The sequence below is a fragment of the Hemiscyllium ocellatum genome, chromosome 5, assembly GCF_020745735.1.
Source record: "Hemiscyllium ocellatum isolate sHemOce1 chromosome 5, sHemOce1.pat.X.cur, whole genome shotgun sequence".
Lineage (NCBI taxonomy): Eukaryota > Metazoa > Chordata > Chondrichthyes > Orectolobiformes > Hemiscylliidae > Hemiscyllium > Hemiscyllium ocellatum.
Genome location: NC_083405.1, coordinates 11,168,193 through 11,184,639, shown reverse-complemented (window position 1 = coordinate 11,184,639; position 16,447 = coordinate 11,168,193).

Genomic DNA, 16,447 nt, shown 5'->3' with positions numbered 1-16,447 from the left:
TAAAAACCATTTCGCTCACTTTTAATTTAACCAACCATAAGTTAACAAAATTGAATCAATTTTCCCACCGGTTTTATTTGAAGATCTAGGTCACTAATTGCCACGTATTGGAATCTGCTGGGACCTTTTATACCCCAAATCTGTTCAGGTCTGTCCAAATCCCATACGGCAAGGCCCCAAACTGTTATGACATCAATGTCGAACCCCTCTGTTAATTAAAACTACACACTCAGAAAAGCTCACCTCATATCAAAATCTGTTCAAATGTGGGTGATAGAGAACTCCTAAATTCCACTAATTAACGAAAAGTAACAATTTATATGTGTGCAAGTTAGCTCGCTGAACTTGAATGTTTGTTTTCAGATGTTTTGTCACCATGACGAGGTAATATCATCAGTGAGAGTCTCCGCTGAAGCGCTGGTGGTATGTCCCGTGTCTCTATTTATAGGTTTTGGTTTCTTCAGGTGGGTGATATAATTCCCGTTTTTTTTAATTACAAGAGAAGGTAGGTAGGATTCATAGTGATGTGTTTATTGATGAACTTCTGGTTAGAATGCCATTCCTCTAAGAACATCATTGCGTGTCTTCGTATGAGCGTGTGTTGTTTCAGTCAAAGTGGTGCCCTTCTTTGTCTGTATTATGGAACATAGTGATAATGGGTCATGTTTTTTGGTGGCCAGTTGGTGTTCATCTATCCTGGTAACAGGACAACAGGAGCATTTAAATGGCGGAAAAATGATTTTGTATACATTGTTTAATCAATGTGGGTGTGCGGATATTTTTCATATGTGCACAACACATTCTAAATGAACAACGGAGACACAGTTATCGGAAAATGATGCACATGATGTATACAATTTATAAAACATTATTTGATGCTCATCTAAGGTGAGATGTTCCCCTTCTCTCAATGCTGCCTCCTTTTCTGGAATTGTCTACTCTAATCTCTCATTCTTATCAGGATGTGTGTTATAAATTCTTGCTTCTGGTTTCCCAACTTATTTCAGTTAATCCCCTTTCTACCAGGACTTCAATATATTGGCCTGCTGGGTTCTTTCCAAAGCTAGCGTTTGTCATATTATTGGAGATAAAAATTCTGGCATTAGACTCAGCATTTGAACACATTACTCTGTTGTCCTTGCACTGTACAAAAGACCACAACACACAGGAGTTGCCAAAACATTGAGGGATGTGCATCTCCTACTTTCAATAATCTAGTTTTCTCATTTTTCACATGTCCTCATCTGTATCCTCTCTTCCGTTCTCTATTTGTGTCTCGTTAAGAAAATTGCCAGTTATTCTTTATGTCTCATCTCTCAAAACACCTTCTTTCGGTTTATATCTATTGCTCTCGATGTAATGTGATTATAATTGAGCAATGTTACTACAAAGACATGAGGGAGGAGCTGGGCAGAGTTAATTGGAAGGGGGGTCGAGCAGGGAAGACCACGGAGCTACAATGGCAGGAATTTATGTTGGATAATTCGGAGGATATCAGAAATTCTCCCAAATGAAACATACTCATGGGAGGACAAGGCAGCCACGAGTGTTCAGGCATCGAACCAAAAGAGAAAACATACAATGTGGTGAAGATGATTGGGCATACAGCGAATTGATTGGCTCTGAGACTACATAAGCCTGGCACCACTGACGCTGCAGAGCTCTTAATCATGGTCAGGGAGAGAAACAGAGGGAAACGCATTCAATTTAAACACAGAACATGGTATTACTCAAGGAAAAAACATTCAGATGAATTTAACAATTGAATAAAATCTGTTAAATATTTTTATTAAATGTGTCAGATTGGAACCATGACCTCAGCAGAATGAGAATATGAAAATGCAAGTATTTCCACATCAGAAACCAGAGTAGGTCACTGAGTACAGGGCTGATGGGTGAAAGGGTCTCGATGTGAACTAGGGGACAGGCAGCAGAATTGCATTTCAGATAGTGCAGCTCAAAACTGCGTATTCATGTAGTGCTGTAGACCACAGCAGCAGGAGAAGCAGAACACCATTCAACCACCACCTGTAAAATTTTGACCAGGGATAATCTGCTTAGTCTGCCATTATAATCAACACAATCCATGTTTCAGTAATAACTGTAGGTGAACGTGTCAGGGTCGGAACCATGTGAAACTAAACCTAATGCTTCCCCATTAAAGTTACTGCACTTGACTAACAGATTTGATCGAAGCTCCGCAGTCCTGCCACATTCAGTCATAAATGGTGATGGACGATTAAACAAATGTCTGGAGGAAAGGGATCCACAAACATCCCCATCCTAGATAATGGAACAGACCTACACATCAGTGTAAAAGAAAATAATGTAGTATCTGCGCGATCCTCAGCTGGAAGTGTTGAGTCGATGATCCACTTCACCACCACCATGATACCCACAGAATCACAGATGCCAGTCTTTAATCAATTCTATTCGATGCAAGTGAGATGAAGAAACAGCTGAACACAGTAGATACGACACAGGCAATGGGCCCTGACACCATTCCTGCAATAGGACTGCAGACTTGTGCTGCATAACAAGCCGTGTCCCTGGGGAAGCTGTTTCAATCCAGCTACAACTCTGACATCTCTCTAGCAATGTGGAAAATTACTCAGCTATTTCCGGTCCACTAAGAGGGGAATAATTACAATCTGACCAATTACCACTCCCTCAGACCCATCACGGTAGTCAAATTGGTGGGAGTTCTATTTGACAGAGCTGTCAAGCAGGTACAGAAATAACCTGCTCAGTGTGGTTTCTGATAGGTCCCCATGCGGAGATGGTGCTGTTGTGGAGGTGTCACTGGAATACTAATCCAGACCAGACTAATTCTCTGGCAGATTGTGGACGTTAAAAATAATTAATAAAATATTAAGATGCAAAATCTGGTGTCAGTAACAGTGACCTTGAAGTCAATGTCGATTGTAAACACCAATTTGTTTTTCCAATGTACTTTAAGAAAGTGAATCTCCTGTGCTTTCCTGGTCTGGCCTAAACGTGACTCCAGGCACACAGACATGTGATAAATTCTTCAATGCTCTCTGAAATAGCCAAGCAAGATACTCAATTGTAATAAACTTTTCCGAGGTCTTAAAGGATAAAACCAGACAGAACACCATGCACCAGCCTCGGTATCGGAAAAGGGAACGCTAAACACAATCGTGTCGATCCTGCTGAGACCTCCTTGCTAACATCTGAGAGTTTGTGATAATTTTCACACAGACTACACAGAAACACCGGTAAAGGAGGAGGTCATACAACACATTGAGCCTCCCCCATTCTAGTTCATGTTCAAACATCTCCTCAATGCACTTATCGCACACAATGAATATATCCATTAATGTGAGTAACCTTGGAAAGCTATAAATAGGAATTACATTAGTCCCTTTGGTCCATCGAGTTTGCTAGCCCATTCAATATAATGATGACTGGCCTTTTATTTCCACACCGTACTCTTGCTCTCCCCTCATCTCTTCAGTGCCTCTAAATCCTTATTTATATTCAGTGCCTTGGCTTCCAGGTTTGAGCGAATTCCCCAGGTTCCCCAGTCTCTGAGTGTAAGTATTTATTCTCATCTCAATGCAGAGTGTCATGCCTGCACCTAATGCTGTGGGCTCTTGTTTTAGACGTACCAGCCAGGGGAATTATCATCCCTGATTCCATACTGTCACACCCTGTCAGAATTTTATTTATCTCACTGACAGCAACACTCATTTTCCTGAAGCCTATGGAATACAAGCTCAGTCGCTCCATCCTTCACTGCTCTCCCGCAAATGTCAGGTTTGTCCTTTATTAGGTAAGGAAACCAAAACTGCACACAATACTGCGCAATTTTCGAGATGGGGTCCCAACAAGGCCCTGTACAGCTGCAGTAAGACACCCTTACTTTTGGACCCAAATCCTCCCAAAATGAAGGTCAATGCAACATTTATCTTCCTAACTGCTTTCTGTTCCTGCAATATTGCTTTCAGTGACTGTTGTACAGGGAGATACAGATCATTTTCAATGTTACAGGTCCCCCCTTTGGAGGGTCTATGTACACTGGTCAGCGTGACAATGCAATTCCCAGTATTGACCTCTGGGTTGCGAACTCACTGTGCTGCAGGGACCTCGCAAAGCTGCACAGAAGGAAACAACAAAAAGGAGCATACATCGCTTTGTAGATCAACATGGTTCAAACGTAGGCTGCCAATCTCTTGTTCCCGCCAATGGGCACATTGTCACCTCTACCACCTTGCTCTCCATGTGCCACGTATTTGCCCATTCACTTCACTTGTCTCAGTCACCTTGGAGCTTTTTTACAACCTCTTGATCTGACCTCACCCAGTCACAATCCCACATCCTTTAGTGCTGTCAGCAGCCTGGGATATATTGCATTTGATTCCCGCAACCAAATGTTTAATGGGTATTGTGAACAGCTGGGGCCTGAATACTGATCCCTGAGATACCTCATCAACCTTCCTGTTAGTTTCATTTTTCTGATTTATTTAATTCGTGAATTTGTGTATACATGGCTGGGGCAGCATTTGTTGTCTACTCCTAGTTGCCCTTGAGAAGGATTTGGTGAGCTGACTTGTTGTACCGCTGTAGTCCACCTGTGTGGTTGACCCACAATGCTATTAGTGACTGTTAAGGAACGGTGATATATTTCCAAATCAGGATAGTTAATGGCTTGGAGGGGAATTTTAAGATGATGGAGTTCCAATACATCTGCTGCCGTTGTCCTTTTGGATAGACATGGTCGTGAGCTGGGAAGATGGTGTCTGAGGATCTTTGGTGAACCATTTCAGTGCAACTTGTAGATAGTTAAAAACTGCTGCTGCTGAGCGTTGATGGTGGAGCATTGTGGATGAAACGACACTCAAATTCAATGCTTTGTCCTGGATAGAATCAAGCTACTTGAGTGTTGCTAGGGCTGTAATCATGCAGGAAAATGGGGGTATTCGAGCACACTTCTGAATTATGCATTGTAGATAATGGACAGGCTTGTGGAAGTCAGGTTTTGAGTTACCCTCCGCAGTATTCCTTACTTCTGACCTGCTCTTGTAGTTCGTGTTTATACGGCGAGTCCAGTGAGTTTCTGTGCAATGATTACCCTCCAGGGTTTTGATATTGGGGGATTCAGTGATAGTAACACCATTGAATGCCAAGGGGCAGTGTTTAGATTGTATTTTAGTGGTGATGGTCACGGTCTGGCATTTGTGTGGTGTCAATATTACTTACCACGTGTCAGCCTGGATACTGTCCAGAAATTGTCGCATTTGGATATGGACTGTTTCAATATCTGAGGAGGCACAAATGCTGCTGAATATTGTGCAATCATTGGCGAACAACCCCTCTTCTGACCTTATAACAGAGGGAAGGTCATTGATGAAGCAGCTCTGAAGATGTTTGGGCCTAGGCCACTGCCCGATGGACTCCTCCAGACTTGTCCTGGAGCTGAGTTGACTGACCTTTACCAACCATAACCATCTTCCTAGGTGTCAGGTATGATTCTAACCAGTGGGATGTTTTCCCCGATACCCGTTGATTCCAGTTTTGCTAAGGCCCCTTGATACCACACTTGGTCGAAGGCAGTCTTGTTTTAAACGGCTGTCACTCTCACCCCACCTCTGGAATTCAGCTCTTTTGTCAATGTTTGAACCAAGGTAATGAGGTTAGGAGCTGAGTGACCCTGGGGGAGCCCAAACTGGGCGTCATTTACCAGTTTATTGCTGAGCATGTGCTGCTTGACAACACTGACACCTTCCATCACTTTACTGATGATAGAGCGTAGACTGATGTGTTGGTCATTGGCCGGATTGGATTTGTTCTGCTTTTTATATACAGGAGATACTTGTGTAGGTTTCCACATAATCGGGTAAATGTCGTTATTATAATTGTATTGGAACAGCTTGGCTCGGACAGTGACAATTTCAGGAGCACATATATCAGTAATATTGCCAGAATGTTGTCTGCATGTGTACTCTTTGGAGTATCCAGTGTATCCAACCGTTTCTGGATATCACATGGACTGAATCGGATTGGTTAATGACTGGTAACTGAATTACTGAGGATCACTGGAGGAGGCTGAGATGGATCATCCACTCAGCATTTCTGACTGAAGATTGTTGAGAATGCGTCAGCCTTATCGTATACACTGAAGTGTTGGGCTCTTCCATCATTAAGGACAGGGATACTTGTGGAATCTCTTCCTCCAGTGAAAATTGTTTCATTGTCCCCAGCGTTTCTCGTCGAAAAGTAGAAGGACTACAGAGCTTAGATCTGATCCATTGCTTGTGGGATCACTTACTGCTTCTGCTGTTTGGCACACACGTAGTACTGGTTGATGGCTTCACCAGGCTGACATCTCAATGTCAAGTGTGCCCGGTGCTGCTCCTGCCCTCCTGCACTCTCCATTGAACCAAGGTTGATCCTCTGGCTTGATGGTAATTGTTGTGAGGGGAATATATCAGACCAGGAGTACAATTCTGCTGCTATTGCTGACCCACAATACCTTATGGAAACCCAGACCTGAGCTGCTAGATCTGCTTGAAGTTTCTCCTATTTAGTACGTTGATAGTGCCACCCAAAATGATGGAGGCTATTCTCAATGTGAAGGTGCGACTTGTCTCCACAATGACTATGCAGTAGTTACTCTTACCAATATTGTCATGGGCAGATACTTCTTCAATTGGCAGAATAGTAAGGATGTGGCCAAGTATGTATTTTACTCCAGTTGGTTCCTTCACCACTTGCCACTGACCCAGTCTAGCTGTTATATCCTTTAGGATCCGACCAGCTCGATCAGTAATGCTGCTGCAGACATTGAAATCCCCCACCCAGAGTACATTTTGCGTTCTTACCACCACCAGTGTTTCCTTCAAGTGTTGATCATCATGGAGGAATACTGATTTATCAGTTGAGAGAGGCTGGTACATGGCAATCAGCAGGAGGTTTCCTTTCCCTTGTGTAAACTAACGCCATGAGACTTCATGAGATACAGAGTCACTATTGAGGACTCCAAGAGCAATTCCCTTCCAACTGTATCCCACTGTGCCGCCACTTCTGCTGTGTCCGTCCTGCTGGTGAGACAAGAGATGTTCGGGGAAGGTGATGGGATGTTTGAGACATAGTCATACTCACAGAATCAAACCTTACACTGACCAAATACGTACCTACAACAGCAATCATCCCAACACACACAAACGAAGCTGTATCAGAACACTATTCCAAGGAGCCACCCACACACTGCAGCACAGACGAACTTCAGAAAAAAGAGGAGAACCACCAATACAACGTATTCCAGAAGAACGGATACTCAAAAAATACAGTCCGCAGATTTCTCAAGAACTAACCACGACAAGCAGACCAAACACAGCCAGAGACCCTAACCACCTTACCATACATCAAAGAAGTTTCAGAAATGACAGCCAGACTACTAAGACCCCTCGGAATCCCAGTAGCACACAAACCCACCAACATTCTCAAACAAAAGCTAATAAGCTTAAAAGACCCAGTACAATCCATGGACAAAACCAATGTCGTCGACAAAATTCCATGCATGACTGGCACAAACACTACGTAGGACAAACAGGAAAAAAGTTAGCCACCAGGAAGCATGATCACCAACTAGCTACAAAAAGACACGAACCCCCTCTCCCTCATAGCCCTACACACGAAGGGAAAAAAAAAAACACCATTTTGACTGGGACAACACATCTATCCTCGGACAGGCTAAGCAAAGATATGCCAGAGAATTCCTAGAGTCCTGGCACTCCAACACAACGCCATAAACAAACAAATAGATGTAGATACCATCTATCAACTCCTCAGAAAATGAACAGGAAATGGCATCACCACAAACCCCAGGAACACCATCCAGGGCAAACATATAAATAGAAAGCAGGAGACAACAGCTTCACTTCACTTGGAGGTCGCCACTCATGATATTACTGAGCCAGGTAATGAAACGACTGAATACCAAACCTACAGCGCAGCGAGCAAACCTACACTCTATACCTTACAGATAATGCCAGGCTGCTGCTTGATGAGTCGGTTTATTTCTATTCACTGTTTCCTACCAGATGTCCCATTCTAGAAGTATGGCCATAAATTAGCCCTAATCCGCTCAGATTTGATTTGACAAAGTTAACTTGGCGCTTTACGAAAGTTTTTTTTCTGAAAATCCAAATGTATTACATCAATTGCTTCTCTTTCGTTTGTCTCCCAGTCTGTTTCTCAATCATAATTCCCAATTCACAAATCTATGTTAATGTTGTCCATGACCATTATTTTCAGTCCCAATAATTTCTCCTAAACCATTTACTTACTATGTTCTATGTTCCATGTACTATATCATTTTCCCACACCAGACTTGGTTTTCCTAGTATTGTTAGAAAGTTCTGTGAAGACAGAACTGAAGTAGCTGTTTCATAGTTCTGCCATGTCCCTGTTCTCCATTGCCCATTCTCTGGTTTCAGATTGTAAGGAAGCTGCACTTATTTTCTCATACTTCTCACATTGACATGATTTAACAAGCTATTACAGCTCACTCTTATAACCCTTGTGAGTATGCGCATCAGAAACCGATCAATTTCTGCCTTCAGATGCTCAATAATTGACGTTCCATGCCATACACTCACAGGAGTATAGACTCTGTGCCAATAGAAATACAGCACGATCTATATTAGTCCCATTTTCCAACACCAGGCCCTTGGCCGGGAATGCTATGACACTTCAAAGGGCTCTAACAAGCACTTTCTAACTTTTGTCGGGTGACCTATGATAACTTCCCTCCCAGCAAGTGCATTCCTGACCCCAACACCCTCTGGATGAAAAACAAATCCTCTCTAAACCTCAAACCATTCACTTTAAAAGTGTGCTCCCTTGTTCTTGACTCTCTGACTAAAAGGAACAACTGTTGTCTATCCACCGTGTCCGTGTCGCGCATAATCTTATCCGTCTGAATCACAGCCCCCTCAGCCTTCTCTGCTCCAAAATAAGCAACCCGAACTTACCCAGCTTCTCCCCATAGCTGATACACTCCATCCCAGGGAACATCCTGGTGAATCTCCTCTCCAGTACAATCACATCCTTCCTGTAAAGTTGCTCCCAGAACTCCACACAGTATTCCATTTAGGCATAACCAAAGCCCTGTATAGATCTTAAAATCCATAAACTGATAAATAAACGCTGCACCTAAGGTTCAATACTTAACTAGCCCATTACCCTGTCCAGTCACATTCAGGGATGTGTGGAGGAGCACACTCTGAGCTTCCTAGTGTGCTGCCGTTCATTGTGTACTCTCCTGTCTGGTTCCTTCTTCCAGGTATACATTCCATCTGCCATTGATCCACTCGTCTGACCATTCCTTCTGTATCTTCCTGCAACATAAGGCCTTCGTCCTCACTGCCAACCACCCGGCCAATCATTGTATCAAATGCAAACTTACTTATCGCAACTCCCACCTCCTCTCTCCACCTCCCTGCAGATTCACACCTACACCATTTATGAATACCACAAACAATAAGGGACATAGTACTGATACCTGTGGTACACTAGGGGACACTAGTCTCCAGGCACACAAGCAGCCTTCTTCCACCACACTCTGTCTTCTGAGACTAAGACATCTTTTGTTATAACTTGTCAAGTTATCCTTGATACTGTGAGACTTTACTTTATTTTTCAGTTTTCCATGTGGAACTTTGACAAAGGCCTTGCTGCAAAATTAAATAAGCGATCTCCTCAAACTAATTCAATCAAATTCATTAGATGTGACTTCCCTCTGATAAAGTCATGATGATTATCCCTGATCAAACCTTGCCACTCTGATTGGAGTTCAATATTCTCCTTCCCTATTTTCTCCAGTAGTTTCCCTAACAGTGATCTGGCACTCGCTCGTCTATACTTCCCTGATCTATCTCTACTACCTTTAATGTGAAGTGGATTCGTATTAGCTGTTCTCCAGTCCTCTGGCACCTCCCCTATGGTCAGATTCTAATTAAAATTTTCAGTCAGGGTCTTTCCTCCTTTGACCCCGACAGCAGCCTGTGATACAATTCATGCAGACCAGGGATTGGTCCACTTTTATACCGGACAAAGCCTCAAGCCCCTGCTCGTATGTTGCGTCAATCTGTGAATGAGCTTTCCAGTCCATCTTCTCAAATTCTGTACCTGCCTCCTCCTTCTCCCAAGTAAAACTGATGTGAAGGTCTCAGGTAACAATCTATCAATGTTCACCAGCTTCACGCACAGATTGTCCCCTTTGTTTTCCAATGGACACTAACTGTTGGCTGGTTATTCTATACTACTTGGACGTGTAGAATATCGTGGGATTCTCGCTAACCTCGCCTGTTTGCACTTCTCCATGTCCCTCTGTTATTCAGTCCCCTCAATATTTCTAAGTTTCACTACAGTTATCGCATGAAACTCAAGACCACAGCTGAGTTTCCCCAACAGACAACCTTGCCATTGCAGGGATTAATCTGGATAATACCGTTTGCAGTTCCTCTGTAGTCAGTAGATTGGGACTCCAAACTGTACACAATACTTTAAATTAATCTCACCAACACTCTATGCAACTGGTGCACGACATCTTCTACATTGCAGTTACATTCACATGAATGAAAACCTAATTTTAACTGTCCCCGTTTGCATATATTTTTTCCCAATACCTTGCGCTTTAATTTTTCTTATGAGCTTACTGTGTGAGTTCTTTAAAAAATGCTCCTGAATATCCAACTATACGTTATCCATTGGTTCTTCAGTGCCGATGTCGACAAGAATCATCTTCACACCATTCCAAAAAGTGCTTTCCACTTATGACTTTCATTTCATCGATGTGTTATCATACGCCCCGGTTTTGCCATTTCCTTATGTATATCTAGCAGCATGTTCTTTGTAATTGAGTCCAACAGACGCCCGGCTCTGGATGACAAGTTACCGGTCTGTAGTTCACCGCTCACCATCTTCATCCTTTGTTAAACTGTCGGATAATATTTATAACCTTCACCTTATTCAGATTGCCAAATGCCTTTCAGTAATGTGTCGGAAAATAATATGAAAATCCGCAATGCAATCATTATGTCTATTGCTGATCCATCTGAAATTCTTGTATGAACTGCATCTGGTCTGTCAGATTTATCAATACTCAATCCTGCTATCTTTTCAAAGACGACCTCATCACTGATATGAATTTACTTACACAAGTCCCATGGTCTCTTGGTATTTCTGGGAGAATTTCTGGATATTCTTCCTTGAAGATGGACACAAAAATAACTGTTTCTTTTCCCTGTGATTTCTCTGTTCTATACAATAAATGATCGTGTCTGCACACTCACTGTCCCACATTTGACCTTGTTTTTGATTTTGTTTCATACATTGACAGAAGCTTTTTTGCAGTCGTTTGCTTTTCTTTTGTTTGCATGCTTTACGTTTTTGATTCTCTTCTCAGTTTCTTGGCCATCCTTTACTGGGCCTTACATTTCTCTGAATCCACTGGCTTACTACAACACTCGGCATTTTTCTAACCTGCCTCCTTTCATCTTATTATATGATGATGGTGGGGCTGATGGGATAGAAGGTGGACACATAGGAATGTTCAAAAGGGCGGTGCTGAGTTGGAAGGTTGTACTGGGATAAGGTGGGGTTTAAGGAAGTGGCGAAACTGGTGAAATCCACATTGATCCCTGTGGTTGGAGGATCCTAAGGCAGAAGATGAGCCTTTCTTCCTCCAGTTTCTGGTGGTTATGGAGTGGCGATGGAGCAGGCCCAGCACCCTCATGTCCTTGGCAGAGTGGGAAGGGGAGTTAAAGTGTTCAGCCACAAGACTGTGGAGTTGGTCAATGTGGCTGTCCCAGCGATATTCTCTGAAAGGATCCACAAGTAGGTGTCCCGTCTCTCCAATGTAGAGAACACCACATTGGGTGCAATTGATGCAGTCGATGAGACGTTCAATCTCCGTTCATCACCTATCACGTTGAACTCCACCTTCATCTACCTATCGCATTCCCAGTTACCTACCCGTTTCATTTATTCCCCAGCCCCCTTCCCCCACAAGCCTCATTCCTGATGAAGGGCTTATGCCCAAAACATCGATTCTCGTGCTCGTAGTATGCTGCCTGATTGTGCTTTTCCAGCACCATACTCTTCGACTCTGATCTCCAGAAACTGCAGTCCCCACTTCCTCCTCACACCTGCATGGCTTGCATGAGTCCGATTTATATCGGTTACTTCGAATAAAACAAAAATTGCCGTGTTCTCAAACATCATAAAAGAAAACCAGTGCATTGTGGTCACTGGTCCCATTGGTGTGCGGCACAGTGGTTAGCACTGCTGCCTCACAGCGCCAGAGACCCGGATTGAATTCCTGCCTCAGGCGACTGATTGTGTGGAGTTTGCACATTCTCCCCCGTGTCTGCGTGGGTTTCCTCCGGGTGCTCCGGTTTCCTCCCACAGCCAAAAATGTACAGGTTAGGTGAATTGGCCATGCTAAATTGCCAGTAGTGTTGGGTGAAGAGGTAAATTTAGGGGGAATGGGTCTGGGTGGGTTGCCCTTCGGAGGGTCGGTGTGGACTGTTGGGCCGAAGGGCCTGTTTTCCACACTGTAAGTCATCTAATCGAATAAAAGATCCTTTACAGCAAAGTTTTCGATTAGCTCTTCTGATCATCCACACCAATTCATAAATAACCTGATCTTGAGCTTGGTTCTTGACATGCTGCTTAGATTAGATTAGATTACTTACAGTGTGGAAACAGGGCCTTCGGACCAACAAGTCCACACCGACCCGCCGAAGCGCGCCCCACACATGCCCCGACATTAGTACAAGCCATCTCACACATGCTCATGAGATTCATTTTTCCCAGCATTAGCAATCAGTTGGGTTAACACAGCTCAGACATAATTTAAACAGTACATTATTACTGCAGTAGCCACAAACATGTATATTTGATTTTCCTGTTTTAAAACATAGCCAGCATTTGTATTGCAGTATTGACTTTGATATATAACTCCCATCAATGTTTGCTTCTCCTTGCTGTTTCTGAGTTCCACCTTATTAGATTCTGTAGAATCTGAACGACGTGGGCTCTGGGTAAATTTGAGCTTAATGAGAATCAGGTCTAAGCTCCCCAATGGTTGGGGTCTTTCAGAGCTCAAAGGAAGATGTTTGTGGTCGGTGGCCGACAATCCTCTCAGTCACGGGACATCTCTTCAGGAGATCCTCAGATTAACTTGCTCAGCACAAACATCTTCAGCTCCTTCGTCAACGTCTATGTGCCCCCATTCCCGGCGCCCCCCATCTATCTCAAGATCAGAAGCAGGGTGATCACTGAAGATCACAAAATATTCAGAACAATTTGTCTCCCCTCAGCTCCTGAACCGGTCTGTGTCTATATTCAGCAAGACCCAAACAACATTTAGGTTTGTGCTGTTAAAGTGTCGGTAACATTTATGTAACAGCACGGCCAGACACTGCACATTTCCACAGTTGAAAGAGGAGCTCATTCAGTATCTCAAGCTGGTTACATGGATATGTAGAAACCATTCAGCCCATCGAAATGTCTGAACAAGAAGAAGGACAAGATTAAAACGATGACTGCAGATACTGGAAACCAGATTCTGGATCAGTGGTGCTGGAAGAGCACAGCAGTTCAGGCAGCATCCAAAGTGCAGTGAAATTGACGTTTCGGGCAAAAGCCCCTTCATCAGGAATAAAGACAGTGAGCCTGAAGCGTGGAGAGATAAGCTAGAGGAGGGTGGGGGTGGGGAGAGAGTAGCATAAAGTGCAATGGTTGAGTGGGGGAGGAGATGAAGGTGATAGGTCAGGGAGGAGAGGTTGGAGTGGATTGGTGGAAAAGGAGCTAGACAGTTCGGACAAGTCCGGACAAGTCATGGGGAGAGTGCTGAGCTGGAAGTTTGAAACTAGGGTGAGGTGGGGGAAAGGGAAATGAGGAAGCTGTTGAAGTCCACATTGATGCCCTGGGGTTGAAGTGTTCCGAGGCGGAAGATGAGGCGTTCTTCCTCCAGGCGTCTGGTGGTGAGCGAGCGGCGGTGAAGGAGGCCCAGGACCTCCATGTCAAAGAAGAGGGACAGCCCATTCAATCCTCCTGCCTGTTCCACAGGAAGAGGAGGCGTCTGGTCAGTACATTGAGCTCTTAAACAGGAACAGGCAGAGTCCAGTGAGACCCCTAAACCTTTTCTATAGAACCAGGAGGAGACCATTCACCGCTCGAGACACTTACATAGGAGTAGGAGGATGTCACTGATGCTCCATCCTGGAAAACGAATGGAGCAGAGACTGTACTCATAAACTGCTCACAATGTTCCTCGTGGCTCCATTGCCTGTGGAACAAATGATACTTTGACGTGTTTTGCCGGCAGTGAGGAAGGAAGCCAATTTTTGTTTGCCAAATCTCAAGGAGGCATCTTCCATCTCCAGGAAGACAGACCCATGTTCTCCTGGGGGTCAGAAACCGGTGGTGATAGTTAACTGTTTTAGAGTGAAGGTATTGTGCCTCCTGTCGGGATGATGGATAACGTGAAGTTCTATGTATGATCACACACCAAATGCACTTTATTAATGTTGGAAGAGTTTATCGAAATGGGGAGTGGCGTGGACTGAGGGAACGTTCTCAGAGTATTTTAAGCCATCGAGAATCATGTAAACCAAGTAAAAAATAAAATAGAATTTATCACCGTATTAGTTCTGTTTGGAATATAATGAGTGACTGTCCATCACCTTCAGGTTCAATGCAATTATCTCTTATTCTTCAAAGTGCTACAGATTAATCCTTATGCACACCCGATGGTACAATTATCCCAACAATGAGTCTGGTGAAACTCCTTTACACACTTTCTGCCAAGAAGACTATTCCTTATAAAGGAGAGAAAATCTGTGCACAATACCCCAAATACTATGCCAACAACACTCTAGGGTGGAGCACACTAATTCTGTTACCTCACGTAGCTGTCTCAGCATTTTTCCTGTGGTATAAAAAGCCATTCCTTCTCTCTGACCTGCGAATGATGTGGAATTCTGACGTTTCTTACATCTTTGCGTCAGTCATCACCAGAGGTGTCGATGAAGATGTATATCACGTTCAGAGGGAGACTCAGTCAGAAAGAATTCACTTGAAACAGGGAATGGTCACCTACCCGAATGGAAATTACTTGACTTGCAGAACAAAGAAATCAGGCAGAGGAACGAAGCTATCTTTCCTGGTGTTCTGCCCTCACGGGATGTGCGCAGCCCTGGTCAGGCCAGCATGTTATGCTGATCTTGAACTGAGTGGCTGATTCAGCTGTTGCACAGGATAATAAAGAGTAAACCACATTGCTGCGGGTTTGCAGTCACACAGACACCTGAACATGGAAGGATAACACCCATTACCTTCTCTACAGGACATGAGACAAACAGATAGGCTTCTGTTTATAACAAGTGGTGATGATTTCATTTGCATTCCATCAACTCCCTTCATGAGACACAAAAAGATTATTATTGTGTGCCGCTTGATGATGAGTCAATGACTTGACCACCATGCACTGTCTGTCCATCTGACAGATTGGTGGAGAGGACAAATTAACCATCCCAAGTGCAAATACGTTGTGACGTAAGCATAGAAGGGACTTGAAACGGTTATATCTAGCTTTTCAAAAGGCACAAATGATGGATTATTCAGCAGTTGCATTGAGGCTGAGAAGGAGACTGAAATATCCTGATAGTGGCCCTGGGCAGGATTGGTGAGTGGGAGAGATGGAGAAATGTAAATCTGAATAGAGAAAAAAGATCATGGAGTTTAAGAACAGTCTGGTTTCTCCTCAGATTGTTTAGTAAGTTGTGAATAGTAATTTGCTAGTTATAATCAGTAAGGAATAAAATTTTTGACTGCATCTGAAAATGATGATTTCCAAATTCTAAAATTTGAATATGAACAGCAATTCAGTTCAACTCAGTTTAATGGTCAGATGGAATAACTTACCAGGAACACCAACTATAGCGAGGATGGGATAGTAACCACCTTGAATAATCCAAAGGATATCTTCGATCCGTGATGCTAATGATATCCGGGGCTGAGAAAGGTAGTAAAGACCCGAGGATAACTCCTACCTGATGTAATATTCCAGTCAAAGGTTCTCTGTTTCTGATCCATTAATGGAACATCCCAGTCTAATGTTCTCAGATTCTGATCTCTCCTCCTCCGTCTTTCGAGATACTGATCCTGTTAGTCCGTCGATTGATGCTCCCGCCCATACTGGGATAACACATTGAACCAAGTCCTTAATTAATAGAAGAGGCAAACCCTCCAGTGACACATCTCGGATACACGGAGACTGACATCAATCACAGTCACTGAACAAATATCTCCAGCCAACGGCTTTCAATTCTATATTGTTCTATTCAAATTCAAACAATAACTCAAACTGTCATTTTCTGGATGGGCTATGTGAGGGCGACTGATGGAACAA